Source organism: Sciurus carolinensis, chromosome 4, assembly GCF_902686445.1.
Source record: "Sciurus carolinensis chromosome 4, mSciCar1.2, whole genome shotgun sequence".
Classification (NCBI taxonomy): Eukaryota; Metazoa; Chordata; class Mammalia; order Rodentia; family Sciuridae; genus Sciurus; species Sciurus carolinensis.
The window spans coordinates 80,262,495-80,277,200 of record NC_062216.1 but is presented as its reverse complement, the minus strand read 5'-3'; the positions used below and the strand labels follow the sequence as shown (position 1 = coordinate 80,277,200).

Here is a 14,706-nt window from a genome sequence, read left to right as displayed (position 1 = left end):
AGGAAGCAGGCTGTGAGCCAAGGGGAAGGCAGAGGACAGATATGAACGTGTTCCCAAGATTTCCTGGTGGTTTATGGCATTCTTCAAACTCCTATGCAAGGGCTGTGCCTGACCGAGAAGACCCAAGGAGACCGTCTCTGAAATCAAGTCCGGATGAAGGTATGTAACAGAGATCATTCGGTTATCACAGCCGAAATTTTGCTCAGAAGACATATTTTCTCTTTACTTGCAGGCAATTTGGAGATTTTGTCCTGGCTTAGATACTCCTTAGGAGCTTGAGATTTGTTACAGGTCTAGAAAAGATGCTTAGCTAGTTCTGTAAAATGAAAAATCCTCCAGAGTAAGTGCCTATTGAAAAAAAAATTGGATGGAAATTGTGTATAGTAATTGATAATAAAATGAAGCACTCATTGATAAAAATAATTTTTGGGGGGCTGGTGAGATAGCTCAGTTGGTAGAGCACTTGTCTCACAAGCACAAGTCCCTGGGTTCAATCCCCAGCACCGCAAAAAAAAAAAAAAAAAAAAAAAAAATTTCCCTAGAATCCTGGAAAGAAAAAAAAATATTACCAAAACCAACTAGATTTCATTGCCACTACAATAAAATCCTGTCTCATCCCTTTTCAGCTGCTTATTCTGTGCCCATTTTCCCAGAGGTTATTGGCAGTATCTTAGGGAGCCTGAGTGGGCAGTCATGCTGTTCCTTTGTGCTGTGTGATCATCTCCCTTCTGATGTTCTTGATACCAGGAGCACTTGTGATTGTTCCCAGCTCTGGTTTAGGACAGAATTCTATATCTTATAGAATTACTATCCAGAAGGCCCTGGGGAAGTTCTCAAAAGAATCTACCAAAGTTACAGGCTAAAATTATCTGCCATGAACTCAAATCTTGCTATCTGATTAATTCTACCCAGCATAAAGAGCTGCAGCTAGTAGATTTCATTTTTCTTTTGTTTATTTAAAAATACTTACAAACTTCTTGCTATGTGCAAGGTACCATTCTAAACACAATAATCAATCATTTAATCCTTACAGCACACATTTTAGAGATGAAGAAATTGAGGCACAGAAAAGTTAGGGAATTTTTCCAAGGTCATACAGCTAACAAATAGTAAAACCAGAATTTGGGTCCAAGAAACTTGACCCCCAAACCCATGCTCTTAACCACTAAACTATGCTGCTTCTCTGTGTATTATCTCAAATGATGTCAGTAGTCTATTTGGCTACAAATTTTGTTCAACTGACGCTATAAGATTAAATCATCTTGCCTGGCTAAATCAGATCCCCAGTGAAATTTATATTTCATCTTGAATTATCCCAGTAGTCACATTCTGTACCCCCAAATAACCTAGTAAGTAATTGCCTGTTCTTTCCCTTGTGTTGTGTAGATATCTGGTAGTAAAACACTGTGTTACCATGGTGACCAAGTGATGTCTAAAGGGGGAAAAAAAAAGAAATCTGAAATTACATCATGGTTGATGTTTTTAAAATTGTACCTAGAAACAGTCTTCCAACCTCAGAACATATAACAAGTCCAACCTCAGAATATTGTCTTTAAAAGCACTTACCTAGTTCTCAAAACAGATTAAAACTTCCAAAATTATGCTCATAAGCTATGATATCAAACTGACTGGATTTATTGCTTTAAAATAATTTTGTACTTTGAGGGGATAGAACTCTCTTTGCAAATTATTTTAGATTTTTAAGGATAAAAGAAGAAATTTGTTAATAATTTTTAAGTGTTGGAGATTTCTGACATAAAAACATTTTCTCCCTTTGATCTGTGTAAATTTCCTTCTCACCCGTGATAATTTTGGATGACTAATTTCATTCTTATAATCTATGGGAAAACTAAAAAAAGTTGCTACATCTAAGATGCAAAGAGAAAGGAAAGGCACAGGAGTCTTAAATTTGTAAAATTCTTCACCAAATGAGGTGTTTCTCTTCAGATTTGTACCCCCTATGATACTGAACATTTTTTTAGCATAAGCCTTTGGTCCTTGCTGAAATACATATTTTTCTGGGACAGGTAACATTTTATGCTCTGATAGTGTAGCCTGAAGTATGGTAAGCTTCAGCCTGACTTGTGAAAGAAGAATGAGAAGACTCAAGACTCTGTCCAAATTCTCCTAGAGCCAGTTTGGGGCTCATGTCTGTTGTTTTTGCATATGTTTGTAGGGAGGACAGTGAACAGGCAAATATATAGTTAAGAACTTGGCAACAGTCACAATTATGCTTGAAGTTTATATACATTAACTAGGTTGGCCCTGGAGCAGCAAACTAGAGGTCAGTAGGTGTCCATAAATTTTTCCTGGGGATCCTGATCTTCCTGACATTTTTCTTTGCACACAGAATGACGTTCTGATATTTTTATTTGTATTTAGATGGAGGCACCCCCCCAAAGTCTTATATTCCTCTGATGCATTTTGCCTGGCACAATTTCCCAACATTGAAACAGTTCACCTTGGGTGGAGTGTGAATGTCTTGAGAGGTCCTGCCAAAATCATCCTCCCTTAATGCAGTCTGGCTTCCAGTCCCCAGAACTCTGCTCAGAAAAATGGCAGAAGTACGGGACTCCTCCCTAGGGACCCCTGGGGTCCTGCATGTCAGCATGGATTAGGACCACACTACCTTTTGCAAACCATGGCATTTAGGACCTGAATGGAAGGTATTGTCTCAGGACATTCTAAAAGCTTGGTTAGGATTTGAAGTTAAGCTAACTAGGATTAAAATAGTCACTCTTCTGATAACATATCAAAAAATAGAGCCTTTGTTCTATTTTTTTTTTAATTTAATTAAATCATTAAGGAGAGGACTGTATGTGACTTTAGGCAGGTTGGTGAATCTCTCTGAGCTTCACTTTCCTTATTGGAAATCAGAAATCAGGGCTAACAATGCATATCAGAGAGAGCTGCTCTAAGAATTAAAGATGACAGACATCATGCGTGACCATTCAGCCTCCTCACCTCCCGTGTTGCCTGCTGAGTGTGCTGCACACAAGAAGTAACAGCCCTGCTAGAGGGACAGACCAACTGAACAAGAGCCACAGAGCTAGTGCACACCAGAGGCCTAGCTGGGCTTCCTATTCATCCCTCTTGAATCTAAATGGGGGCAACCTACTCAGCCAACTGAGCAGAAGATGGAACAGAGAGAGAGAAAGAGAAAATGGAGAGACTTCTCCCCATGGAGACCTTGCCAAGTGTGCTTTCGGTTTGGAAGCTAGGAGTGAAAGAGGAGATAAGCAGGGCTGTAAGCCTGGTTGAAGGGTGTGAGGAAGTGATGGGTAGGTCCTGCCTTTCAGAGATAGTAACTTGGTGGCTGATATACCCTGCCAAATGAGTCAGGCCCTGCCAATGGAACAATCAAATCCCTTCCTAATGTGTAAATGTCAGGAGGGGAAGGAACAGAGAAAAAGACCAGAGGGTGAGTGTAGTTTTTCTTGTGAGCATGGCAAAAATGGAATGAAATGGGAGTAGTCCTCTCACAAAGGAGGATAGTTTAAAAAGAGCAGTTGAGGGGCTGGGGAGATAGCTCAGCTGGTAGAGTGCTTGCCTTGCAAGCACAAGGCCCTGAGTTCGATCCCCAATACCACAAAAAAAAAAAAAAAAAAAAAAAAAAAAGAGCAGTTGAAATGATTACTCTTTTTCCCTATTTGTAGGTCATTTTCCCTTGGCTAACCCTTTAAAGCAGCATCTCCTGGAGCCTTTCATTCAACAAACTCTCAGGCACTTGATTGATGTTGATCATGTTTCCTGCTCATAGGTACTGTCGACCATATTGGTTTTTGGATCCCATTTCTGATGAGGAAGCTGAGGCTCAGAGAGGTTAACTAACCTGCCTGAAGTCATATGGCTAGGAAAGCCAGGATCTAAATCTAGTTCTTTTAGTCTGTGTTCTACTTAGTAGATCACAAGTAAAATTCTTTGCTCTTTTTTTTTTCCCCCCCAAAGAATACATGTTTTAGGGCTTGGTATGTGGCTCAGTGTTAGAGTGCTTACCAAGCATGAATGAGGCACTGGATTTGAACTCCAGCTCTGCAAAAAACAAACTTAAAAAGAGCCGGGCACAGTGGTGCATGTCTGTAATCCCAGTGGCTCAGGAGTCTGAGGCAGGAGGATTGCAAATTCAGAGCCAGCCTCAGCAAGCAACTTAGTGAGACCCTGTCTCAAAATAAAAAATAACCAGGCACAGTGGTACATGCCTGTAATCCCAGCAGTTTGGGAAGCTGATGGAGGAGGATCTTGAGTTCAAAGCCAACTTCAGCAACAGCGAGGCACTAACTCAGTGAGACCCTGTCTCTAAATAAAATACAAAAAAAAAAAAGGACTGGGGATGTAACTCAGTGGTTAAGTGCCCCTGAATTCAATCCCTGGTACCCCTTAAAAAATAAAATTAAAAGTAAAGATAAAGGGGTCTGGGGATATAACTCAGCTGGTAGAGTCCAAGCCTAGCATGCACAAGACTTTGGGTTCAATTCCCAGCACCACCAAAATTAATTAATTAATTAATTAATTAATTAAAAGGGCTGGGTAGTAGCTGAGTGGCAAAGCCTAGGTTCAATTCCCAGTACCAAAACAACAATGGAAAACAATGTGTTTTTTTGGATATCAGACAAATACAAATATCATACTCAAAACTTTGCAAACTATAGAACAGTATAAAAGTATAATGAAAATAAAAATTTGTAATCTTGTCACCTAGGAACAACCACTGTTAAAATTTTAGCATATTTCTTCTCAGCAGTTTTCAATGCATGTAATGATAACAAAACCAAACATTTGGTGAATACCTGTTCCAGACTTTGGCATTGGGGGTTGAACTTGGGCACTCAACCACTGAGCCACATCCCCACCCCTTTTTGTATTTTATTTAGAGACAGGGTCTCACTGAGTTACTTAGTGCCTTGCAGTTGCTGAGGCTGGCTTTGAACTCACCATCCACCTGCCTTAGCTTCCAAAGCCACTGGGATTACAGGCATGCACAACTGTACCTGGCCAGACTTTTTTCTTAGCTCCTTTATTGCTAATTTATTTTGTTCTCACAGAAAATCAATAAGGTGGGTACTGTAATTTTACTGAAGACACTCAGTAAGTGCAAAGATGCTAAGCAACTTGTCAAATGCTACCCAGATTATAAAGTGGGAGATCAATCAGGTATCTGCAAGATAAGATCATTAGTAGACTCCTACAACAGAGTCTACTGGTTTGTAATATTCCATAGTTTCCCAGTGGGGAGAATAGCTAGGTTTCTACTTTTATTCCCTTTCCCTCGTTCTCTGTACCAAGCACCTTAGCTTTCAAGAATTCAGATTTCAGAGGCATAGTTGTGTGTTAGCAGGGCTGTGCTTACCATCCAAGGCGTCAAAATGCATTGCTGTGACCCAAACATAGGATATCTATTGCAAATAATTGCTTGCTAATAAATAAAGTACTAAAGATTGTTAATGATGTCTTCCTTTTTTTCTTTTCTTTCTTTCTTTCTTTCTTTCTTTCTTTCTTTCTTTCTTTCTTTCTTCTTTTTTTCTATTTTATCTCAGTACTGGACATCAAACCAGGGCTTTGTACATGCTAGGCAAGCACCCTTCGGCTCTTTATAAATTTTATTTTGAGACAGGGTCTTGCTAACTTGTCCAGGCTGGCCTCAAACTTGCAATTCTCTTTCCTCAGCCTCCCAAGTAGCTGGGATTACAGGGGTGTGCCACCAGGCCCAGCTAATAATTTATTTTTTAAAATCAATTAGAATAAATTTAAGGTCATCTACATAACAATTTTATTTTTAACATGATTTCTTAGGTGGAAGATTAAAGGGTCAGAGTTATAGGTCAAACTCTTGGAGTTGCCTATAATTCTGGATATATCTGTGAGAGTGTATCACTCTTCTGAACACATTTGTCATGTGTGTTTCTGAAAACCAAAGGTTAGCAATCACTGATTTGGGTGATTTGGGTCAACCATTATTGAATGCAAAGATCGTTGAAATAGGCACTGAAAAATGATAAGTGTAACATATTAACTTACACAATGTATAAAAGTGGGCAGCATAAAATACATATTGTGCATGTGACATATATGCAAATACATGGTCATATTTTCAATGACATCTGATTGCATATGGTTGCATCATTTGTCCATGGAAAATATTTAATAAAAAATTAAATCTTAAATTTCAGTTTCATGAACTTGAAGATAGTTTTCTGGAAAACCCTGATTGAGGACAGTGGTGCAGATAAAAATTTGCACAGAGCGAGCACTGATGTTAATATGATGTGAAACAAGTTCTTAGTAGCTCTCTGTTCAGTGCTTATACTTGCTTCTTAATGAATCCTTTACCTTCTTTTCAAAATACAGTTGCCTTGGGCTGGGGTTGTGGTTCAGTGGTAGAGTGCTTGCCTAGCAAGCATGAAGCACTGGGTTTGATTCTCAGCCCCAAATATAAATAAATAAATAAATAGATAAATAAATAAATTTTAAAAAGGTCCATCGACAACTAAAAAATATTTTTAAAAATACAGTTGCCTTTCCATGTCCTCAGTTTGTGTATCCTTGGATTTAACCAACTGCAGATTTAAAGTACTTCCTCCAAGTTAGGCCTGTTTCATGCTTGTAATCCCAGCTCTTCCAGAGTTTAAGGCAGGAAGATCCTAAGTTCAAGGACAGCCAGGGCAACTAACTTAGTGAGACTTTGCCTCAAAACTTTAAAGAAGGGGTCTGTGGTAGAGTGCCCCAGGGTTAAATCCCCAGTACTGCAAAAAAAGAAGGAAAATAATCCCCTCCCACCAAAATTGTGTCTGTATGAATATAAACAGGCTTTTTATTGTCATTATTCCCTAAACAATTCAGTGTAACAACTATTCATGTAGCTCTTACATTGTATTAGGCATATAAATATTCTAGAGATGATTTAAAGTATATGATGATGTAAATACTACACCATTTTATGTAATGGACTTGAGTTTCCACACATTTTGGTGTCTGAATGGGTCCTGGAACCAATTCCTTCTCTGTAATATTGAGGGACAACTATAGCTGTAAATCATACCTACCAGATAGCTCTTTGCTTTGAGTGTAATGAGTCTGGTCTTTGCCTCCCTATCTCCTTCACATTTAAGTTGCACTACTTGAGATACTGATACTGAAATCAGAGTTTGGAAATGAAACCAAACCTTACCTCCAAAGCATCTGGTTTCCTCTATCTTAACTGAATGAGCCACAGTAGGCGTTCAAAAAATGTGATGATGGGGCTGGGGTTGTGGCTCAGTGGTAGAGCACTTGTCTAGCATGTGTGAGGCCCTAGGTTCGATTCTCAGCACCACATATAAATAAATGAATAAAATAAAGGTCAATCAACACCTAAAAATATATATTTAAAAAACAATGTTGTGGGCTGGGGATATAGCTCAGTTGGTAGAGTGCTTGCTTCATAAGCACAAGGCCCTGGGTTCAAATCCCCAGCACCGCAAAAAAAAAAAAAATGTTGTGATGAATTAAATTATGTTTGGCGAGGTGTAAATTCCTTGTCCAAATTGTTTCCTTTGGAATATTGGTAGAGGATAGACAGGTGTTGCAGTAAATGTTTCCCCCTCTGAGTGGTTTGGTATTAGATGGAATGAAAGCAAACACACTTCTTGGACCAGACTACATCTTACAGGAATCTTCAATAGAGATTGTTGACATATCCATGATAATTATTGAGGAAGGCTAGGCTGAACTCTAGGTAAGAGTCATCTTTCTCTTTGAGATCCATACCATCAATCTTGGATGTTGAAAGAGCCCAGCAGCCCTATGCAGTTTCCATCTCCTCTCATCACATTGTACTCTCAAAATGAGCTCTCTGCTAGAAGCAAGTGGTAGGTTATAAAGAGTGTGTGTTGCTTATTCCAGGTAGCATTGTGTACCCATCAGTTTGGGTGCCTAGAGTTAAGATGACCTTACAAATCATCTAGGCCAACTCAATTCATATTTTAGACACAGTAGTGGAGATTTAGAGAGACTGATTTACTTAAGATTCTTATGCTGATATGAAAATAGAACCAGGGTCTCCTAACTTGTTCAGTGCTTATGGTCAGAATTAGAACCCAGGTTTCTTAGCCCCTCAGTCCAACAGGCAAGGTGAAGTAGAAAACACTATATATTCTCTTTTTGGGGTTTCTAATACCATTGCACATGCTGGTGGGGTAATTGAAAGTAATAGAATAGCTGGAATTAATTTTAATTTTTACACTCAATGCATATTGAAAAATGCTACATTGAATTAGTTTCTGTTGCTTGTTGTCCAGCACAACCACTCTCGGGTCCAGTGAGGGGCGAAAGCGGATTGGAAAATAAATATTGACAGACACAGATCTTGAAGATTAAGCTGGGATCAGGTGGAGCCTTCTTTCTGATTGAGATGGAGGTTTAAAGAGTTATGCCAGCAATCTTTATTTATATATGTCTCATTATCAGGTTAAAGACTATGCAACCATTATTCTTTGTATACAGGAAAGTTCAGAAACTAGGACAGCCTATGTAGCTTTTCCATAGGTGCAATCCATAGTTGTAAAGTGCAATGTTAGGAGCTTTGTGTAGCTCTCAATAAAGTCCATTATTTAAAGGACAGTGTAAGGTGGGCAGGAACTGGAGAAGTGGAGCTAGTGAAACACTGGTGGTCTAACATAAGAATTCCTTTCTTCCTTGTAACTGTGTGCCTGAGATCAAGGTTAGAACTGATGGGGCTCTTGCATAGAGCCTCCTCATGCAGAGCATTGGTATAGCAGCTAGGCATCCTGTGCCCTTGTACAGAAACATTCCCAGGAACCCGGCATGCCACAGCCACGAGCGCATCCGAGACCCCTGATCTCAGTAACTGCTCTCCCATCCTCCATCACATCACTCAACATCTCTCCCTTTCTTATACTTTAAATGTTGGACACACTTTAAATGTAAGTGATGGATTAAGACGTGGAATCGCTGAATTTCTCCTCAGAATATTTGGCATCCTATTGTTATGACACAAAAGATAATTAGTAGCAAACATATAATTCCAAAAATGTACCATAATGTTTGTTTTCATGTATTCCAAAGATTAAAGCCATTTAGATCATCAAGTATTTGTTTAGCAGCCATGCAGGATCTACAAAATCAATTTTACTTTCTTGAATGTCCTGGATATGATGATGGAACTCTATAAGATCCAGGCTATCAAGTGATTTCTTACTTTCTCCCAATCTCATATTATCAACCTTCAAAAAAACCAGGCTCTCCTTATTGACTTTTAGAAGTATATTTAAGTTTAACTCTCAGTGTAGAGAGTAATACAAACTTTTTAAATTTATGACATTATTTTTTCTAATTATAAAATATTAAATCATATAATTTATTAACTAAATTTGTTATTTTTATAATAGACCATTGTTACAGAGAATACCAACTTTATAAAATGTTCTCCTAAACCTTATATTTAAAAGACTTTATATGAATATTTTTAGAATACAAAGAAACCAGTTAACAGCACCACAATTACACTGTTTTCATATTAACCAAGTTTAATTTTTGAAGAAAAATTTAGAATCTGGAATATAATTAAATACTCTAATAGTTATTGTTTAACCAGAGTTGGACACACAATATATTTTTAAGACTTTTTTATAATATTTCACAGATATAAGAAATTATCTTGATAAGAACAAATTATTTTTTAAGAAAACCTTATTACTTTAACATATAGAGCATTAAATTTTGGTTGACATCAGAACATTAATATTTTACTTGTGTCTGGAGAAGGGATCACCTTTATAAACTTTCTACAACTTGCACATATCTTTTTGTCATTTACACAAACCTTCCTGTCACATACTTAGACCTTCTTTCTCTTTCCCTTCATAAATTTTATTATCTCTTTGCCTTCACAAGCCTTATATCTCTTTCCTTTCATAAACCTTATCTCTTTCCTAGCCATTGATCCCTTTTTAAATTCACATTTTGAAACAATCCTTATGAAATTTCTGAACTTTTTTTCAATTACTTCTCTTAATAAGATGAAATACTTTATGCTAATTATAGTACTTTAATTGAAACTTTTTGAACCCTTTGCATATAGAATTATACCTGTTAGAACTTTAACTCTTAGTAAACTTACTTTAGTGAAGATCCAAAAACAAAGCAATCCTAAACTCCTTTTTAAAAATTTATCAGGGCTGGGGATATAGCTCAGTCAGTAGAGTGCTTGCCTCACAAGCACAAGGCCCAGCACCACCAAAAAAAAAAAAAAAAAAAAAAAATTTATCCTTTAAGAAAACACATTTATGAAGATTAATCCCATTTATGTTAAATCTAATTTACTCATGTGGACTGTTATAATTAAAATATTAGACAAATGTAATTACAGAATTAACCTTCTTGTTCCTATTGAAAGAAAATCTTAGGAGTAAAGGATATTACATAACAATATAGACATTTTATAGAAATCACCACTTTATTGTCTGACCACCTAGAAAAAATTTGTGAGTTAGAATGTTAAAGACATTTTATCTGATTATTTAATTTGAATTAAATGACTAGGATCCATCTCTTTATTGAAATTTTAATTGTTGAGCACTTATGTGTCTAAATGCCAATTTTGATACCATGTATAATATGTAGACACCACAACACAATACACAGGTGTGCACACATACACAAAACAAACAACAAAGATTTTGTAACTTTTGTAAGTGGAGCTCCACAATTACTGTTGTAACAATTGAGAACAATTTGGTGGTTTAGAATAACACCCCTTTATTATTTTCCAGTTCCATAGGTCCAAATTCTGAGTGGACTTATTGGTTTCTCTGCTTAGCATCTCACAGGACTGAAGTCAAGATGACAGAAGGATTGTGATCCTTTTTTAGACATCTGGAAATGACTTCCATTCCAAGCTCATTCAGGTCATTGGGAAAATCTAATGACTTGTGGGCCCTTCCCCGCACTGCCCCATGTCTGTCAGCTGGGAGCCACCCATAGTTCCTAGAGGCCACCCATAATTCCTAGAGGCCTTCCCCTAGTCTTTGCATGTGGGCTCTGCATCTCAGAGCCAGCAGCATTATGTCAATTCCTTCTCCTGCTTGGAATCGCTTTCTGACTTCTACTGCATCTCTCTGCTACTAGTCAGAAACTAAGTTCTCTGCATTTAAGGGCTCATGTGATTAATTCTAATTTAGGATAATCTCTTATTTTAAGGTCCTTAACCTTAATTATATGTGCAGAGTTCCTTTTGCTACTTGACATAACAAGTACACAGATTCCAGAGATTGGATCATGGATACCTTTAGGGGGCCATTTCAATGTACTATACACATGATTTCCTTTAAAATTAAAGCCAAGTCTCCATCCTACCCAGCTAATAGGAAAGTCAGTGACGAACTTTACTAGGATTCCTTTTCTCTTTCTAGGTCCTGGGGTGCTTACACAGGATAAAATGTATGGAGTGGTCCATTGGATACCCTCTGATTATGATAGAGAAATAATTGTGGTCTGAGCTAGTATGGGACCTTGAAGGCTGCTGGATCTGTTGCTTCGAGATTGCCCCTGGGGCAGGTGGACTCTTTCCAAGCAGGAAACTCCATGTCTTGGATCAACCTTCAGAACTGTACTCCTCCATTATCTCCTGCCCTGACCTGGTACACAGTGAGGAAGTGAAGCATGGGTCCCAGGCCTCCCCTTAAAAAACAGCCACCACCAGCTTTAGCAAGGTCTTATTTACACCATAAAATTCACTTATTTTAAGTGTATAAGTCAATGATTTTTGCTAATCATGCAGTTATATAACCATCACCATAACTCAGTTTCAGAACATTTCCATTATTTCCAAAAGATCCCTTGTGCCCATTCAGGTCTACCTTTTGCATGGTTCCCAGGAGCATAGTCACATTGCTCATTCAGAGGTCCATGTTTCCCCTTCTCTCCTCCAAGAAAACTCTCAGAGAATTTAGCTTCCAAAAAATAAGAGGCAAAAAAAAAAAAAAAAACTGATTTGTCTCAAATCCAGTGATAAAACTCTCTTCTAAGGAAAGGCAGCACTTACAATCCAGGTTTATTCTCAGAACACAGCACATCTCAATATCTCAGTGATTTATCCATCCTCTAGGATGGCAGAGTCCTCAAAGTGTACCTAGTAGGTAACCTCTGACTTCACTGAGCAGTGATCTGCAGGTGAGAAAGTCAGACTTCCCCCCTTTTCCTGCTTCTTTCCTCTTCTAAGAAGAAACTAAGGTATTCTTCCCTTTCCTGTGTGTGACTTAAGGGGGACAGTGTAGCATGGGATGGGAGGGTCAAGGAACCAATTGTCCAGGGTTAGCCCTGCACCAGGGCTTTGTGTTCCTTGTTCCTTCTGCCTAGATTGCTATGATTGGCTTCTTGTCACCTATACAGAGACCCTTCCTTTAACCTCCCCATCTAAAATAAAACCTTAATCTAGTCAGGATGCTTTCAGAGGCAAGTAACAGAAAACTCTTAAGCCATAATGACAAGTGCTGGTTATTTAATAAAAAGTCTGGAGGTACCATAATGTCAGGGCACTGTGTGATATTTCTGTGAGTCTCAGGAACTGAACTCAATACGATACCACCCAGTGTCCTGACAACTTCATACAACAGTTTACAAAGGCAAGCATCAGAGAAGCAACCAGCCCCATGAGAACACTCCCCAGATGCCTCTTTCCTTTCATCAAGGAAAAAATATTTTCCCAAGAGCCTCTCAAGACCCTTCAGGAGACTTTCTCTAGTCTCTGGCTGATGTCGATGTGACCATACCTAGCTGCAAACAATGATGGAGAAGACTATCTGGTCTTGTAAGTCTCTAGGGTGAGAGACAGGCAAGGGAGAACTTGAGAATGGCCATTAGGCAACCAGACAACCATGTGCCATTCCATTTCTCATCAGTTCTTGGTTTTGCATTCTGCTTTATTTTTCTCCATAGCAATAACCAGTTCTGAATTATTTTTTCATTTAAATTTATTTTAATTGATACATAAAAACAATTTTGCATATTAATGGGCTACTTTAATATTTCAGTCACATATACATTTATGTAATGTTTCAATTGGGTTGTACGTAATCTGTCTCCTCAGACATTTATGATTTTTCTATGATGAAAATATTCAAACTCCTTTCTTCTAGCCTTTCAAAATAAATGGTACGTCATCATTATCTGTAGTCACGCTGCTGTGCAATAGCACACAAGAACTTCTTACTCCTGTCTGTCTATAACTTAGTACTTATTGCTCAACCTCTCTCCTACCAACCTCTCCAACCTCTGGTCCCTGCTCATCTCAGCCTCTGGTAACCATCATATACTCTTAACTTCTATGAAAATAACTTTTTGAGTGATGTTTTAGTCAGTTTTTTTGCTGGTAAAATTAAGATGACCATATGGTTTTGTCCTTCACTCTGTTGATATGTTGTATTGTATTTATTGATTTGCTTATACTGAACTATCTTTACATCCCTAGGATGAATCTCACTTGTTAATGGTGAATAATTTTTTCTGGGAGGAGGGTACCAAGAATTGAATTCAGGGGCACTTGGCTACTGAGCCATATACCCAGCCCTATTTTGTATTTTATTTAGAGACAGGGTCTCGCTTTTGCTGAGCCATCTTTGAACTCATGATCCTCCTGCCTCAGCCTCCTGAGCCACTGGGAGCCAGCAGTTTTAAATTTGAGAGTTCACCCCATTTGAGAGTTTGTCTATCCTGTTTACCATCTGTTCAGTTCCTGACCTTATTTTGTCCTTTAGGTGAAGTTATGGTTCCCAGAAAGTATTTTTCCCCCTGGAAGTTCTTGATGCTTATTGGTGTGTAATGTAATCTACACACTGAAGTAGTATTTATTTAAGTCTTTATAATCAAGGTTTTGTGTTTAGCCTGTCTTTCTATAAATTCATGCAAGATGTTTATTTTTCTCTTAAGCCTGCAGTCGCTTCCTCTGTTTCAGCACTAGATGGTGCTCTAAACCCAGGTTTATCACAGTTCACTGTTGGTGTGTTGCCACTGTTTTAGCACTAGAGGGCAATCCAAGGTGAGGTTTGCCCCAAATCTGCAATTAGTGTGTTATTCAGCATGAATTGGGGGAAAGGTAGTCAGTCCATCCCCATAAACCCCTCTCTGGGGCCAGGTTGAGCCCAAATGCCTCATTCATAGTCACCAGCCTGTGGTCTGGCACCAAGGAATTTTGTCCAGCTCTGGACATAATCAATGTGGATGTACATTGACATTCCTGTGACCACAAATGCCACAATGCTATCACCCCCTGAACCCATGGCCTGCTGAGACCAGCCTGTCACTAGATAGGCTAGTGTATTTGTCCCCGTATTTCAGGGGGGGAAAGGGTCTCAGAGATCACTACTGATAAAATGTAAAAATGTGTGCTCTTTAAGAAGCATTTAAAAAAAAAGAAGCATTTACACGAAGGGACCTTGACTTTAATAGAATGGTGTAGTAATAATGACAGGTCAGAGGAATAGAAGGTTTCCTGGCTACATGAAACCATGCCATGGATGCTGACCTTGTTTCTGATATTTTTAAATCTTGTGAAGGACAAAGAAGTAAAGATGGTAGAAAGAGTAACAGTTCCTTAAATATAGATATCCAGAATTTCTAACCCAGTAATGTCCATTGGTTGTTGTACCTATCCTGGAAATTATAAGAGGCTCATTTGAAAATCCTTCTCTTTTCAAAAAATCATGTTCCCCTTGA

The 14,706-nt window shown here is 38.3% G+C and overlaps 1 protein-coding gene across 4 annotated transcripts in view; it reads left to right on the top strand.

The window, feature by feature from the left end:
- Positions 1–14,706, top strand: part of Gpr19 (G protein-coupled receptor 19) — a 37,914-nt gene that overhangs the window by 13,978 nt on the left and 9,230 nt on the right. For all 4 annotated transcript variants that reach the window (XM_047550367.1, XM_047550366.1, XM_047550365.1 and 1 more), the window contains one exon: positions 3–159. The gene's annotated coding sequence lies outside the window, so the exon portion shown is untranslated. The remainder of the gene's footprint in view (positions 1–2; positions 160–14,706) is intronic.